The 15,467-nt window shown below is 40.8% G+C and overlaps 2 pseudogenes; one reads left to right on the top strand and one right to left on the bottom strand.

Moving 5' to 3' along the window:
* Window positions 1-311: 311 nt before the first annotated feature.
* On the top strand, window positions 312-1,432 carry LOC110557643 (mitochondrial genome maintenance exonuclease 1-like; annotated as a pseudogene).
* Window positions 1,433-11,278: 9,846 nt separating this feature from the next.
* Window positions 11,279-11,690, bottom strand: LOC110557642 (NPC intracellular cholesterol transporter 2-like; annotated as a pseudogene).
* Window positions 11,691-15,467: the final 3,777 nt, after the last annotated feature.

Below are 15,467 nucleotides of genomic sequence, written 5' to 3'. Positions count from 1 at the left end.
CAGAATCAGGACTTCCCATGCTGGGTAAGCACCCTCCCCCCCTTGGAGCCACACCCGCAGTCCATTGCTATTCTATTTTTTTTATATAAATGAATCACATAACACATGACTTTGGTGTCTGCATTCTATCACATAGCACAGTTCTACTTTGGAGATTATTTGCTTGTATTTTCTTTAGAAATGTTGAGAACCTATGGGTCCTGAGAGGTTGTTTGGGTCCTGGGTATAAAAGCGTGGTGGCATCTCAGATAATAGTACAATATGCTTTTAACCATTACAGACTAGAGAAAAGTAAGGGGGAAAGTCTAAACATGAAGCCATTTCTGACCATCTGCAGGCTGCTTAGAAATTTCAACAGTAAATCCGGTAAATCTAAGCCCTCTTATTGGATTTTTTTTACTTACTCTTATTTGTGTAGTCAGAAGAAAACAAAACAAAACAAAAAAACACCCAACTCTTATGAAGCAGTAAGCCAAGCAAAAAATTCTCCTTTCTTACAGTCTGTCTTGTCCAGAGTCCAGAGTCATTGTTCAAAGAAAATGATGTCCTCTACAGTCCTGTGAGTAAGCATAAGGCTCAAAAGCAAGAGCAGCAGGCAAGAGTTCCTCAAAACTGGTTTCCATCTTCAATGATGAGAGAAATGTGAACTCGAACATAAGTGGTTTTTCAAGTCCTTTGACTATCCCTTTGCAGAGAAATGTGACACCAGCATGACAGGCATCTTTTAGCAGACCATGCCACCAGAACAAATTTTCTTTTTGGAGAGATGAAAGCAGCGGATGGTTCTGGAGCTGGAAGGAGAAGGATTTGAAGGATATAATTCAAACATGTTTTTACAGGGCAGACAGTTCCCTGAAGCCTTGGGAAGCATGCTTTCATCCCAGGAGAACCGAAAAGGGAGAGAAGAGCACCCCCCCATGTGGCTACATCAAAAGCGTCCAGCATATTTTTAAAGAAATCAATGCTGTGCACGCTCTGGAGAGTGCTGTCCAGCACCAGGCCTTGAAGGACGTGGGGCTGCTGGACTGTGTGGCTGAGTAACAGGGCAAGCTGTGTGTGATCGACTAGAAGACATCAGAAACACCAAAGTACAAACAACAACCCACCACAAGTTGTGGCATCCCTGGGTGCGGTAAACCATAATACCCACTACAGTTTTCAGGCTCAGTTTGGCTTAATTGTCCTGGCCTATAAAGATGGGTCACCTGCCCACCCTCATTTCATGGATGAAGAACTCTGTTCCAAGTATTGGGTCAAGTAGCTTCTTCGACTAGAAGAATATACAGAAAAGCAAAAGAACCAGAGTATTCGAAACCGGAGTAGAAGCCAGGACAGTACGCGTTCACACATTCTCACTGTTTGCGGAGGTGCACTGATGTCCACTCTCTTCTTAAAGGGAGGTGCTACAAATATGAGCGATACCTTAGCATAAGCTGAAGATGTAATTGGCTGGGTTGTATTGCTACTGAGAAGCCAGAATGTCCAGAAATCAGCACTTGAAATACCAGCTATACTATCTCTGGCTTTTACCTGCCTGAGGAGAGGGTACACAGGATTGCCAGTCACCTTGGTCACTTCTGGACTCTCTTGAAAATCTTTTTGTGTCCCTGCCAGGATGCCTAGTCTTGGAATTGAGATATCCCCAGAGTTCTCAGGGAGGGAAGGGGCCACACACCCCAGGGTGTATAGAGAGAGCAGGTCAGGCATCACCATCCAAACAGTTTCCTTGAAGGTGTTTTATACATTAGGACTCTTACACTATTAGGGGAGAATGTAACATTGAATTCCTTCATATTGATTATTTAGCCCAGAGTAAGCCTGGCTGCCTGAAAAGCCGGGGCACTCACCACATCATTGTCCGGATTCTCTTCCAGTACCAGATAAGCCCCAGTGCTGGACAAGCCTGAGTGTGGAAGTCACCACTGTTAGGGTTTTAGTATCTGTTTCTGGCATCAGTCAGCAGGACTTATACTAGAAAAAAAAATACTGTTGTGGATTTTTTTCAACTAAGAGAAACACTGATATAAATCCATTATATTATTTTTTTCTAAGTTTGATAGGTAATAAAAATCATTGGCTGTCCTTGGATTTGGGAAAGCCAAAAAAAAAAAAAAAAAAAAAAAAAAAAAGAAAAGAAAAGAAAAGAAATGTTAAGAACCCATTCTTTATATTTAGTGAAATATGTTAGTTTTCCATGTTAAATTAATAATAATAAAAAGATACAGCTATTTTCTTTCTGAGTACTATGGCAACTGAAGGAAGGGAGGGAAGCCTTTAGATTACTTCAGAAACAGGCATTCTGGGCAAGAACTATGAAGACAGGGAAAAATGCCCTTTTGCTCTAAGATGTTCCATAATCCCTTCCCAGTCTGAGCTCTGTCTCATCACCATAACAATGCGCGCTGTGTGGAGTGGAGGAGCTTGTTTGGAGGACTCGGTTTTTCTTCATGTCTGTTGTAGCCCTTAGCACCTAGAACACTGGAGCAGAAAAGCCTGGAAATAGGCAGGCGCACTGGCCTTGTAAGTACTGCTATAGAAGGAGGGTCTGAGAAGGACAGCTGCTCTCTGATCTTACATTTGCTCATTGTTCACACACTCAAGAGTCCATGAGCACACGAAGTTGGATGCCATGATGTATACACAAAGGACCTGTAGGGGAAAAAAGGAGAAAAAATTAAATATATACGTAAATAAAATAAGATTAAAAAAAAAAAGGAAAAGCCCTGACATGACGTTATGAGACAAGAAACTGCCAAAGATGCCACTGAGCGAGCTTTCTGCTGCCTGTCTACTGCTGGGCATGCAGCCTCCTCCTAAAAGTAGTCATTTCCCCAGTGAGACTACCTCAGAGAAAACTAAAATTTCACTTTCAAGTGGCTATCAGTTGGAGATAACTTCCCAGTTAGAGACAGGGGTATATATCCACTTCTTTCAGCCCTAGGACCCAACCTGGGCAGCCCTGTGCATGTTGCCTCAGTCTCTGTGAGTACATTTGTGCATCAACCCAGTTGACTTATTTTCACGGTATCCTCCATCCCCTCCTGCTCATACACTCTTTCTGCCTCCTTTTCAACAGGGTTCCCTGAACTCTGAGGGGAAAGATTTGATGAAGACTTCCTGTTTAGGGCTCAGTGTTCCAAGTTCTCTCACTCTCTGCCTAATATCTGATCATGGGTCTCTGTATTTGTTTCCATCTGCTGCAGGAAGAAGCTTCTCTCATGTTGGCTGAGCAAGGCACTGATATATTAATATAATACAATGTCATTTAGAGTCATTTTATTGCTTCTTTTAAAGAACAGTAGTTGTGTTGGATAGTTTTTTTTAAAAAAGTTTTATTTATTATTTATACGTATTCTGTACTGCATGTGTGCCTACATGTCAGAAGATGGCACCAGATCTCATTATAGATGGCTGTGAGCCACCATGTGGTTGCTGGGAATTGAACTCAGGACCTCTGGAAGAGCAGCCAGTGCTCTTAACCTCTGAGTCATCTCTCCAGCCTGTTTTGGATAGTTTTATGTCAACCTTGACACAAGCTGAAGTCATCTGGAGAAACCCTTAATTAAGAAAAAGTGCCTCCATAAGACCAGATTGTAGGCAAGCCTGCAGAACATTATTTTAAGACTAGTTATTAAAGAGAGAGGGCCCAGACCATTGTGGGTGGTTCCATCCCTGGACCAGTGGGCCTTGGTTTTATAAGAAAGCAGGCTGAGAAAACCACGAGGAGCAAGCCAGGAAGCAGCGCCTCTCCATGACCTCTACCTCAGCTCCTGCCTACAGGTTCCTGCCCTGTTTGAGTTCCTATCCCGACTTCCTTCAATGATAGACAGTTATATGGAAATTAAATCAAATGAACTCTTTCCTCTCTAAATTGCTTTTTTTGGGGACATGGTGTTTCATCACAACAATAGAAACGCAAACTAAGACAGTAGTTTCAGTTTTTCCCTAGGTCCTTGGACTATCTAGTCTCAGCTTCTTGGTCAGATATGGGTTCCCTCTTGAGAGGTGGGACTTAAGTCAAATCAGATATTGGTTGATTACGCCCATAAGTTTTGTGTCACCATTGCATTAGCATATCTTGCAGGCATATCTACCTTTGTAGACCCAAGGGTTTGTGACTGGGTTACAGTTTATATTTCTCCTTAGGTACCATGTAGTATCTTTGGTATCATTTGATACCTTTATGTACCAAATATGCTGGTATGAAGGGGTGAAGTTTCTATTTAGGTGGCAGATTGACTTCTCCTGTTCTATGAATTTTGTAGGTGTTGTCTACACTAATGGGGCCTGGACATCAATTTGTGGAGAGCAACTTATAGTCTTGGCAATACCCTAAGCTGTTTGTAGGTTCCCCTGGGACCCCTTTGGCTAGCAACTCAATTAGATGTACCCCAATGCTAGTAGTAGAAGTTTCATTTGGTGATAAGATGTCCAGTTGTGGCTCTGTCTCCCCCATTAGTTGGCCTTTCATTTATGTAGCCTTTATATATGTGTATATTTTAGGAAGCTTCTGCTGTATTAGGTCTCCATACTATCCCTCAATTGAATCTTACTTTTAACTGTTTCTCTTTTTACTCCATCCTTGACAGCTCTTCCTTTTTCTCACCACTTTAATCTTCCTCTCCAGCCCCACCACTATCTATTCATAACTATCTCCTTTATTTTTCTTTCCTAGAGAGATCTGGCTGCACCCCCCCCCCCCCCTACAGGCCCTTACTCTATGCCTAACCTCTGTGGTTCGGTAGATTGTAGCTTGGTTATCATTGACTTAACAGATGTCCAACAGAGTCCAAACAGAGTCCAAATTTTACTTTCTGTGTCTGGGTTACCTCACTCAGGATTTCTTTTTTTCTAATCTCATCCATTTACCTACAAATGTCATGATTTCTTGTTTTTTAATGGTTGAGTAATACTCCATTGTGTAAATGTATCATATTTTCTTTATTCATTCTTCTGTTGAGGATCATCTAGATTGTTTGCAATTTCTGGGTATTATGAATAGGGTAACAAAGCGCATGGTTGAGCAAGTGTTTCTGTGGTTTCTGAAGTTTCCTTTGGGTATTTCCCTAAGGGTACTGTAGTTGGATCTTGAGGTAGATTGATTCTCATCTTCCCGAGGAACCACTACACTGATATCCATAGTGGGTGTACAAGTTTGTACTCCTACCAGTAGTGGAAGAGTGATTCCATCACTCCATATCCTTTCTGACTAGTGTAGAATAAAATCTCAGAGTAGTTTTGATTTGCATTTTACCTGATGGCTAAGGATGTTGAACATTTATTTAAGCGTTTCTCAGGCATTTGAGTTTTCTTTTTCTTTTTCTTTTCTTTTTTCTTTTTTTTTTTTTGAGAATTCTCTGCTTAGTTCTGTACCCCAATTTTTTTAAGTTGTATTATTATTTTTTTTATATCTAATTTTTGGCTTAGTTATTTGCCCTCTATTGGATGTACATTTGGTTAAAAAAAATCCAGTTTGGAGGCTGCTGTTTGTCCAAGCTACACAGAAGCTTTTCAGTTTAATAAGGTTTTATTTATTAATTGGTCTTAGTGCCTGTGCTATTGATGTTCTACTCAGAAAGTCTTCTCCTGTGTCAACGAGTTGAAGGCTACTTCCTCCTTTCTATTCTATCAGGTTTAGTGTATCTGGTTTCATGTTGAGGTCTTTGATTCATTTGGAGTTGAGTTTTGTTTAGGGTGATGAATATAGACCTATTTGGTTTCTTCCACATGCACTGATCCACTTTGACCTGTACCATTTGTTGGCTATGCTATGTTTTCTTCCCCTTAGTGTATCTTTATGGCTTCCTCATAAAAAAAATAGCTCTCCATAGATGTATGGTTTTACATTGGGTCTTCAGTTCAATTCCATTGGTTGATGTGTCTGTATTTTGTCAATACCATGCTATTTTTATTACTACATCTCTGTAGTACAATTTGACTTTTATAGTCAACATTGTTTTAGTTTTCTTATTTATTATTGTTGTTGGATTTGTATGTATGTGTGTGTATGTGTTTCCATACAAAGCTGAAAATTGTCCTTTCAAGTTTTGTGAAAAACTTTGTTGAAATTTTGATGGGGATTGCTATGAATCTGCAGATAACGTTTGGTAGGGTGGCCATTTTTACTATTTTGATCCTACTGATCTATGTGCATGGGAGATCTTTCTATCTTTTGATATCTTCTTCAATTTCTTTCTTCAATGTTTTAAGTTTTTTTTTTTTTAATCATACAAGTTTTTCATTTGCTTGGTTACAGTTTCCTCAATGTATTTTTTTTTTTTTGAGGCCATTGTGAAAAGTGTTGCTTCCCTGATTTTTTTCTCAGTCTGTCATTTTAATAAGGCTACTAGTTTTTGTGAGTTAATTTTATTCAGCTACTTTGTTGAAAGTGTTTATTGGCTTAAAGTAAGGGTTTTCTGGTGGCGCTTTTAGGGTCACTTATGTATATTATCATACCACCTGCAAATAAAGATATTTTGACTTCTTTCTTTCCACAATTACCTTCAGTTATTTTATTATCCAAAGACTTCACGTACTATATTAAATAGATAGGGAGAGTGGACAACCTTGTCTTGTTCCTGACTTTAGAGAATTTGCTCTGAGTTTCTGTCCATTTAAGTTGATGTTGTTTATGGACTTGCTGTAAACTGCCTTTATTATGTTAAAGTTTGCTCCTTGTGTCCCAAATCACTTCAGAACTTCTACCATGAAGGGATGTTGGATTTTGCCAAAGGTTTTTTTCTGCATTTAATGAGTTGACCATGTGGTTTTTTTCTTCCTGTTTGTTTATATGGTATATTACATTTATCAGTTTACATATGGTAAACTGATGGATCATTCTTGCATCTCTGGGATGAAGCAAAATAGGCCTTTTCTAAGGTACTGTTCTAGTATGTGTGAGGCCAGTGACACCAGAGAAATAATAAATAGTGTAGATCTAAAAGAAAAGCATATTAGAAATTTTCATTTTTATATAATAATTTTTAGGAGTCAAAATATATTTTCTGCTTATAATACACAATGGTCTGCAAATATAAAACGTTTTTTGGGAATGCTGTATAGAGTTACATTGTGCTCCTGTCGAAATACAGTTCTGTACCCAAATCAGTCCTAAAACACCAGACAAGCTCAGTGGCTATTCAGATAAAAAGGCTATCCAGATAACAAGCAACTACACATTCCTTCTAAGTAAAAGTTTCAGAAAAATCCTTTTTAGATGTCTCTGTGTTGCTGTTAATAAAATAGAGATAAAATTTCCAAAGATGCCTGGCTTTCTAGAGTATAGCATTTTGTTTTACTCCTAGCCTTTCCTTCCTTAAGATACCAGCTTCTGAAAGTCTGGCAATTATTCGGAGCTGCTGGTGATAGTGAACAGCAAAAGTGAAACCTGGACCCCTCCCTTTCCAGCCAAGTCGGAAACCACCTCTGCATTTCTTTCCTGAAACCAAAGATCCCATCTTGCTTTCCCCAACTTCCCTCCCCTGTCTGCGATGACTTGAATGTTGAAAACCATAATTAGCCCACGAGGGCACTGCAATATTAATGCGAGGCAAATGTAAAAAAAATAAACAACCACTGCAATAGGACAAAAGCAAACTCCAGTGCCATCCGCTTGGTGTGTACAGAAGAAATTACACTGCCCCTCCTTAGGAATAAGAGTTTTGCAATGTGTCGCTTCTTTGTCGGGGGAGGGGGAGGGAGCTTATTGATGCTGCATCTGTTTTGTCAGAGCATCAGCTAATGGAGAAAGTTAATTGTGTTGGTTGTAAGGCCACCTGTCACACACATGCCTCATTTCCATACTAATGGTCCAGCAGTGGCAGGCAGTGAGCTCTGTGCAGTAACAACTACAGCCTCCTCGGAAACGTGGGCCAAATGTGCCTATGCAGCAACTGTAGGCCTCCATGCGGATGCCTCTAGTATTGTGTGAGTATTGTGTGTATGGGCTCAGATTAACCCCTTACTGGCAACTCCAAACTGGATGCCCAGGAAGAGCGGGGAGGCTTTAATGCTGCTCCAGGGGAGCCCCAAGGCCATGGTGCCCTTGAAGGGAATAGGAGTATTGGGACTTTTGGGATTGGAGAAAACTGTGTGTTCCATCCAGTTCATTTCAGAGAGAAGAGAGGAATGAGTGGTGAAATCCCCCACAATTGACTTCCCTTTTAAGGACAGTCTCTGTATAGAAGTTCATTGTATCTTGACTATTCTTTTTGTCCCTGAGTGCACTCACTCACGCAGGCACATGCATGACTCTGCATGCTTAGGCATTTTGTAGGTACTGGCCTCATTGACAAGGTAAGGACCAATTTTAGAGCCCTAAACAATGAGATGTGCAGTCCTTTTACCTAAATTACTTAAACCAGCCTGATGATAAGGGGTCATACGATAGGCAGGTCAGGCATCATCCTCCACTACTTTAGCCAAATTCAGGGTGACCCTGAGAAATAGGAGACGTCAATGCTGCAGAGCAGAGTGTGATGAGTATTTTAGTGGAGGAACTATTAGATGTAACTTGAAAGAGGTGGCTGTCCCCTCATTATGGCAAGCTAATAAAACCAAATGCCATTTCTTCCCCACTTCTAACACTGCCCACCACCTAGGAAAGTTCCAAGGTCAGTTTCTTGGGATCCTTCTGTATATGGCTGTCTGTGACCTCACGTAGCCATCATAAAGGGATTTGGGACGATGCACCAAATGCTGCAGCACTGCCTGTTCTTACGGGAGCTGAGAGCTACAAACAGGCCAGGCAGCTCACAATTTCTAGTGGCTAATTTTAGAGGAATTGATGATTATTTTAGACAGAGCTCTATTTATTCTTATAGCAACATAAGTTTTGAATGGAGGTCATAGTAATTTAGAAAGTTCAAAGCTCTGCTCACAAAATAAATGAAACATCCTATCCTACTTCTCCAGATCACGAGATGCTGTCTTCTCAGGGAGCTCTAGGAAGCCCAGCAAGCCAGGCCATAGAAACATCAAGACTGGATACATCTCTCTAGACAGACACACACACACACACATAGTGTATATGCATACTGATCCTCCTGAGGGTTGATAAGAGCACTCCTGAGAAAGCATAAATTTGGTAAACAAGTCTTCCAAAACTTGACAAGAGAGTCATGTGACTCAATTAGTATAGTGTGACTATAGTTAGTTATAGTATAGTGTGATTAGTATAGTTCTGAGCTGAAAACCTTTCCTCATGGAGGGAAGTTTGTTAAAACTCAGGGTATTTACATGGAGAGGTAAAACAAAAGCTCTGAAAGTACAGAACTAAAATAGCTTCAGGAGGCCCCTGAAGGGGACCAGGTTGCGAGGCCCTTCCCTCCAAGCATATGTTAGCAGTAACGACTGCGGAAAGACTTCTATACAAACCGAGCTTCCTAGCAGCGTCTCAGCCAGCTAGGTCTGCCCAGAAAAAGCAGAAACCAGCTGTGCTGCATAGAACAGTGCTTCTCAGCCTTTCTAATGCTGTAAATCTTCAAGTTGTGGTGACCCTCAACCATAAACTTATTTTCATTGCTACCCCACAGCTGTATTTTTGCCACTGCTATGATCGTAATGTAAACACTTTTGGAGACAGAGGTTTGCCAAGGGGGCTGTGACCCACAGGTTGAGAGCCCCTGGTGTAGAAGCAGCAGATGCAGCCAACTTCCTGGTAGAGGCTCTGGGCCACTTGGAAAGGACACTTTCCAACCTCTAGAACTACCTGCAGGGTGTGCACTGAGCTTCAGGTTTCCAGCTTTCACAAGCTGTCACCATGTTGGGTGAGGAGTTTTATGATGCATTTGTCTTTGGGTTATTTCTTCTTCTGTAAGTTACCTCTCACCAATATTCCTGTACATAACCCCCCAAGAGAACTCACTGACTCATCAAGCTGAACTCTGGAAGTATCCTGTATTTGGCCCTTTGTTGGCTCTCTATCTGGAATAAGTAACTGTTTGTTAACATCTCCCCAGGAATGGCATAGCATAACGATTAGCAATTAGAGTTTTCTCACAGATGTCATATCAGGAATTGTAGGAACATAGGGACAGGATGGAGAAGCAGGTGGAAGGTTAGGGTGTTTTATATACTTTTCTAGAGAATATAAAATTTGAGGTAAGTTCTGAAAGCTTTGAGATAAACAATGATAGGAAGAACATCCCAAGATTGTGTGAGTATATATGAGAGGATTTAACCTGTCTCAAGATTACATTTTTTTTTTTTTTTTTTTTTTTTTGTAGAGACAAAGGTCTGTGTGGGAAAGAAGAGAGTAGAAAAGCCCCTGGGGGCCATTCATAGAGTCCCAAGTACAAGGTAAATAAAATTAAATTGAGCTTTATTTTATAAATTTGGTAGAGACACTGATGAATTTCTAAAGAGGGGAATAAAGTTATAGCAATGTGGAGGTGAGGAGAAGACAAGGCTGAAATGAGAGGAGTCACAGCAGCTTCCAGATGATTCTCCTGGATCCACAATACCCCCAAACCCCACACAATTATTTCCAGAGTTTATTGCTTTCCTCCTTCTTCCAACTCAGAATGCTCAAAATTGAACGTTTCAATTTCATTTTTATTTTAGAGAAATCAGTGTAGCAAAAAATTTTCCTCTAGAATGTTGGTTCCAAACTATAAATACATCAACAAGCTTATCTACACCCACAGCCATTTCTTTTGCAAACAAATATTGACTTTAATGCAAACCACCGAAGAACAAGAAACAAGAGCTTAGCCAGTTAATCTCCTATGGCAGAACACCTCTCCTCCAGACTCTGTATACAGTGGAGAGTTAGTCACTGCTGTTGAAGCATCAGGGCTGAGGGCACCTTTGAGATTCAGTAGACTGATTAGCCAGGTGCACGGGACTCAGGAGGCACTTAAGTGACAATTAATAACCCAGCTAGAGGGATGTCTCCTGGAAGCCACCCTTCACAGCAGACAGAGAGCCCTGGGTCAAGCTATCTGACATCCCTAAGCAACCTGGACCCCATCCTGTCAGGTGGGGCCTGCCAACCTTAATCCAACAGCAAACAGCCTTGGAGACTCATCTAAAAATCTCTCCAGTCTCCCTCTTATCTTCTGTCTCTTCCTCTACAGCCTCAACAAGGGGGCAATGTCTCTGAACTCTCAAGAGTAGTAGGGTCGCAGATACTTTTGTGGAGGTTGAGAGGCATAAAACAGTCTTGAAATTCTGTTCATCTTATGGCACTGATTCAATTTCAGGTCTGATCTCTCGTCTATTCCCCTCCCTCCGTCCATGGCCTTTCACCCCACACAGACACAGGGCACCAAAGAGCTTAGGCTTTGATATCTACTGGGATCTGCCAGCAGAACAGGTTTTGGTTTTTGGCATCCTTAAGTTTCCATTCCACCATCAGCTTTATGGAGGGGTATTCGTTCTTCACAGGCAGTTTGCTCAGGTAGCTGTAGGTCTTATCTTTCTGGATGGGGCAGTTGATTCTGCACTCAGGCTCAGGAATAGGGAAAAAGATTATTCTTCAGGAATAGGGAACCCTGCCAGTATACCCTGTACTTGGGCCATGCTTTTCTGGGACTGAGTTCCCCTAGTGACATTCTAAAACTGACCTTCCTGTAGCTCACAGGGCTGGGTGGAGCATGGGCTCACATTTTCTTTTTTAATAACTCTTTAAAGTTGAAGTCCTTGAAAGACAGGGGCTCAGCCTGGGTGGTGGCAATAAGCTCTACCATCTAGGAAGGCCCACAGCCAGTTTTTAAACTTAATTTTTTAAATTAATTACAGTTTATTCATTTTGTATCCCAGCTGTAGCCACCTCCCTGGTCCCCTCCCAATCCCATCCTCCTTCCCTCTTCTTTTCCTCCTATGCCCCTCCCCCAGTCCACTGATAGGGGAGGTCCTCCTCCCCTTCCATCTGACCCTAGCCTATCAGGTCTCATCAGAACTGGCTGCATTGTCTTCCTTGTGGCCTGGTAAAGCTGATCTCACCCTCCCCCCCACCCCCCACCCTCACCCCCACCCCCACCCAGAGGGCAATGATCAAAGAGCAGGCCAATCAGTTCATGTCAGAGACAGTCCCTGCTCCCATTACTAGGGAACTCACTTGTAGCTTCCCTGGGCTACATCTGGGCAGGGTTTCTAGCTTATCGCCATGCAGGATCCCATTTTTATGCCAGTCCTTTTATTAGTAGAAAAGGCGAGTGGGATCATCAATTCGATGCTGGCTTTTCTCCAAGGGCTTACAGAAAATTCCCTGGAAAGGGTTCCAGGCTATCAAAGGGTGATGCCTAGAGCAAGTACTAAACAGGAATTTTCACATTAGAGTAAGTTTCTTGTGTGTGGGGATATATGACTGCGTTCTATAGAGTGTTATGCAAATATGTGAGTAAAAGAGACTGAGAAAGAGAATTAGATATTAGAAGATAGGAGGAGACTGCACCACCAAGAAAGAGGATCCAGACAGTCCTGATGAGACCTGTTAGGGTAGGGTCAGATAATAGGGGAGGAAGACCTCCCCTATCAGTGGACTAAGTGAGGGACATTAGCCGAAAAGAGGGAGGGAGGATGGGAGACCAGGAAAAGATGAGGGAGGGAGCTACAGCCAGGATATAAAGTGAATAAATTGTAATAAATAATAATAATAATAAAGAAAAAAGAAGATAGGACACTATATGCAGATAGTCATAACTTTAGCAAATAGTTGCTAACTATTGCTACTGTAGTAAAACTGATATGGTTTTGCTGTCATCATATTGTTATAGAGATGGTTTGTTTACAGTAACTTTAAAAAGTAATTCACATATTGCTTTAGTTTTTGTTCTCATTTTCCTTTGTCAAGTAGCATATGATTTTTGTTCTATAAAGATAAAAATAAACTTCCCTTCAGGTTACTGATGTACTTTTAAAGTAAAAGGTGATACATTTAATAGTTATTACTCAAATAAAATGTTAGTAAATATTTTAGTGGGTGGTTGAAATAGCTCTGATCACTGAATACTACACTGAATTTTTCCTCCTCGAAAGTAGTTTTAATAGCAAAATAGTAAACAAGCAGTAGAAATGTGAAAATGACAATTATAAAGGTATTCATTATAGTAATATCACATGATATTAAGAATACAAGAAAAAGAACAAGTTCAATGCAAATCAATAGGGAATTGATAGGTTCTATAGTATATTGATCTTTAAACTATTTAATAGGTTATTTGTTAGAATACTGTTCATGGTTCTCATGGTTCTCCATCCTAAGCTCTGTAAGATACTTTTAGTCAGCAAAACATGATAAGGTATATGTAATATACCAGCATTAGTGTTGAAACACATAGTCCAGGGCTGAGGAAGTTGCTCAGTGGGTCATGTACCTGCCTCCCACGACAAAGATCTTCATTCAGACGATCAATACTGACATGAGTGAAGCTGTATGCTTTCCCACAGGGACTGTAGAACCTCTGGAGCTTGCTGCCCAACTAGTACTTCCAAACCATGAGTTCCACGATCATGGACAGACTTGTTTCAGAAACTAAGTGGAAAGTCATACAAAGTATCGCCTGGTGGCCTCCACATGCTTGTACACATACGAGTGTAAACACTTGCACCCATACATACACTACACACACACACACACACACACACACACACACACACCATGCTCACTGGCATGTGTTCTATATATTCTTAAACTATATCTGGGTATAGATATAGTTTAAGTGCTGGGTGCTTACCCTGGGTAATACCCTGGGTGCTCCAGGGTAGCACTAAGCACCCCTGGAGAGGGGAACTTGATGTCTGGGGATAGCTGGGTGAGACTGATGTTCAGTGTTTACCATTTATCTTTGGAGCGCTTGCTATGTGCGTGATTTTCTACAGAAATTAAGTCAGATCTAGGGAGGACTCATGGTGGTCCTAAAAGAGGCAGAGGTGTGGGTATTGCATTCCTCATGTCCTGCCATGAGTTTGTTCCCACCACCTTGCTCTGAGAGGCGTTAGGTGTTGAATGTGAAGTAAAAGCAATGAGGATTCTGGTGAAAAGTGAACAAGTAGAATCATATGTATATGACCAACATGAATGTGGACCAATACCTGCTTATAAGTCAGACAAAAACGAAGCATAATAAACTCGTATTGGAAACTCCTTCATCAAAGTCTCTTCACTAACTTGCTTGGAAATTTTTGAATAATGAATAAAACATTTTCTCATTTCTTTCTGCCATCTGCTACATGTCACTGACAGATAAAACACAATTTTGTGTTTAACTGTCTAACATGCCTAGCATTCTACCCGTCATTCCTTAAAGTTTAGATAATTAACAAAACAATAAATCAAGGCACAATTTGTAGCGTTTACTTGTGTACACAGTTTAAGTATATTCCACGGGCAATTTCAAGCGCCCAGTGCAGAGAACATGGAGAGGGGCAGAGCTGAAAAATATCACACATGACCTAGAATTTTAATCCACAGCTACAATATCAATGAGCAGCATAAATATCAGTAACCAAATCGGGGAATGGTGGACTTTTGAATTCATATCTCCTTTATTTTCAATATAAGTTTTACTTCTAAGTTTTTAGAAGTTAATTTTAACACAGTTCACATTAAACAATTGTAAAATCCATGAAAACTGAACAGTTGGCTTTCTCAGTTTGAGCCAGTCCTGCTGAGACTGGTGAGTCCAGCCCTCTCTGATCTCGTGGCCACGATTTTCTTTCCTCACTAGCACGTACATGCTAGGAGTCAAAGTTTACACTGTCCGTCATGGTATTTATTTCCATGTCCTGACTGCAAGAGTAGTGTGGCCAACTTCATGTTCTTGCCACCATGCCTTTCCCACCAGAGCCAAAAGTAAATTTTTTTAAAAGTTGCTTTTCTCGTGTATTTTGTCATAGCAATGATTAAAGTAATATACTTTCTTTACCCTCTTTTCTACCCACAAAGCTCCCAACTCTTCTAGACGAAAGACAAATACATAAGCCTGACCCCTTTCTATGTTGATGTTCACAACCTGAGAATCCAGAAAGCAGTAAGGCACTGAGAGAGACAGACAGAGACAGAGACACAGAGAGAGACAGACAGAAAGGCAGACAAACACACACACACACACACACACACACACACACACAGAGAGAGAGAGAGTTGGAAATGAAGGCTACAAGCTCTCAGATGGTACAAGCTTGAAGATCTTGCTTATAAGAAAAAAGGAAGGGGAATAGAAAAAACCCTGTAAACATTACAGCGTTTGTATTTTCCTGTTAGAATTTACTACTTTACCAGCCTAGTGTGGTAATGGATCTTTTAATCTTGGCTATGTTCACTTGGCCTGTAAGAGCCATTTACACTATAGTAATGAAATTGTACTTGATGCTATGAAATATTTTACACATTTTAATTTGAGGCTTAATAGTGCTTTTTTTTTTTACTGAAGCCTGAGTTTTGGGGGACCTAATAGTTATTTAAATGTAGTTTCTTAAGTCTCAGAAAGTCAAGAATGTAGGTAGGATGATTTGGGTACATA

Source organism: Meriones unguiculatus, chromosome 20 (assembly GCF_030254825.1).
Source record: "Meriones unguiculatus strain TT.TT164.6M chromosome 20, Bangor_MerUng_6.1, whole genome shotgun sequence".
Lineage (NCBI taxonomy): Eukaryota > Metazoa > Chordata > Mammalia > Rodentia > Muridae > Meriones > Meriones unguiculatus.
Note: the sequence above shows the minus strand (reverse complement) of the source record. Positions and strands in the feature narration are given on the sequence as shown.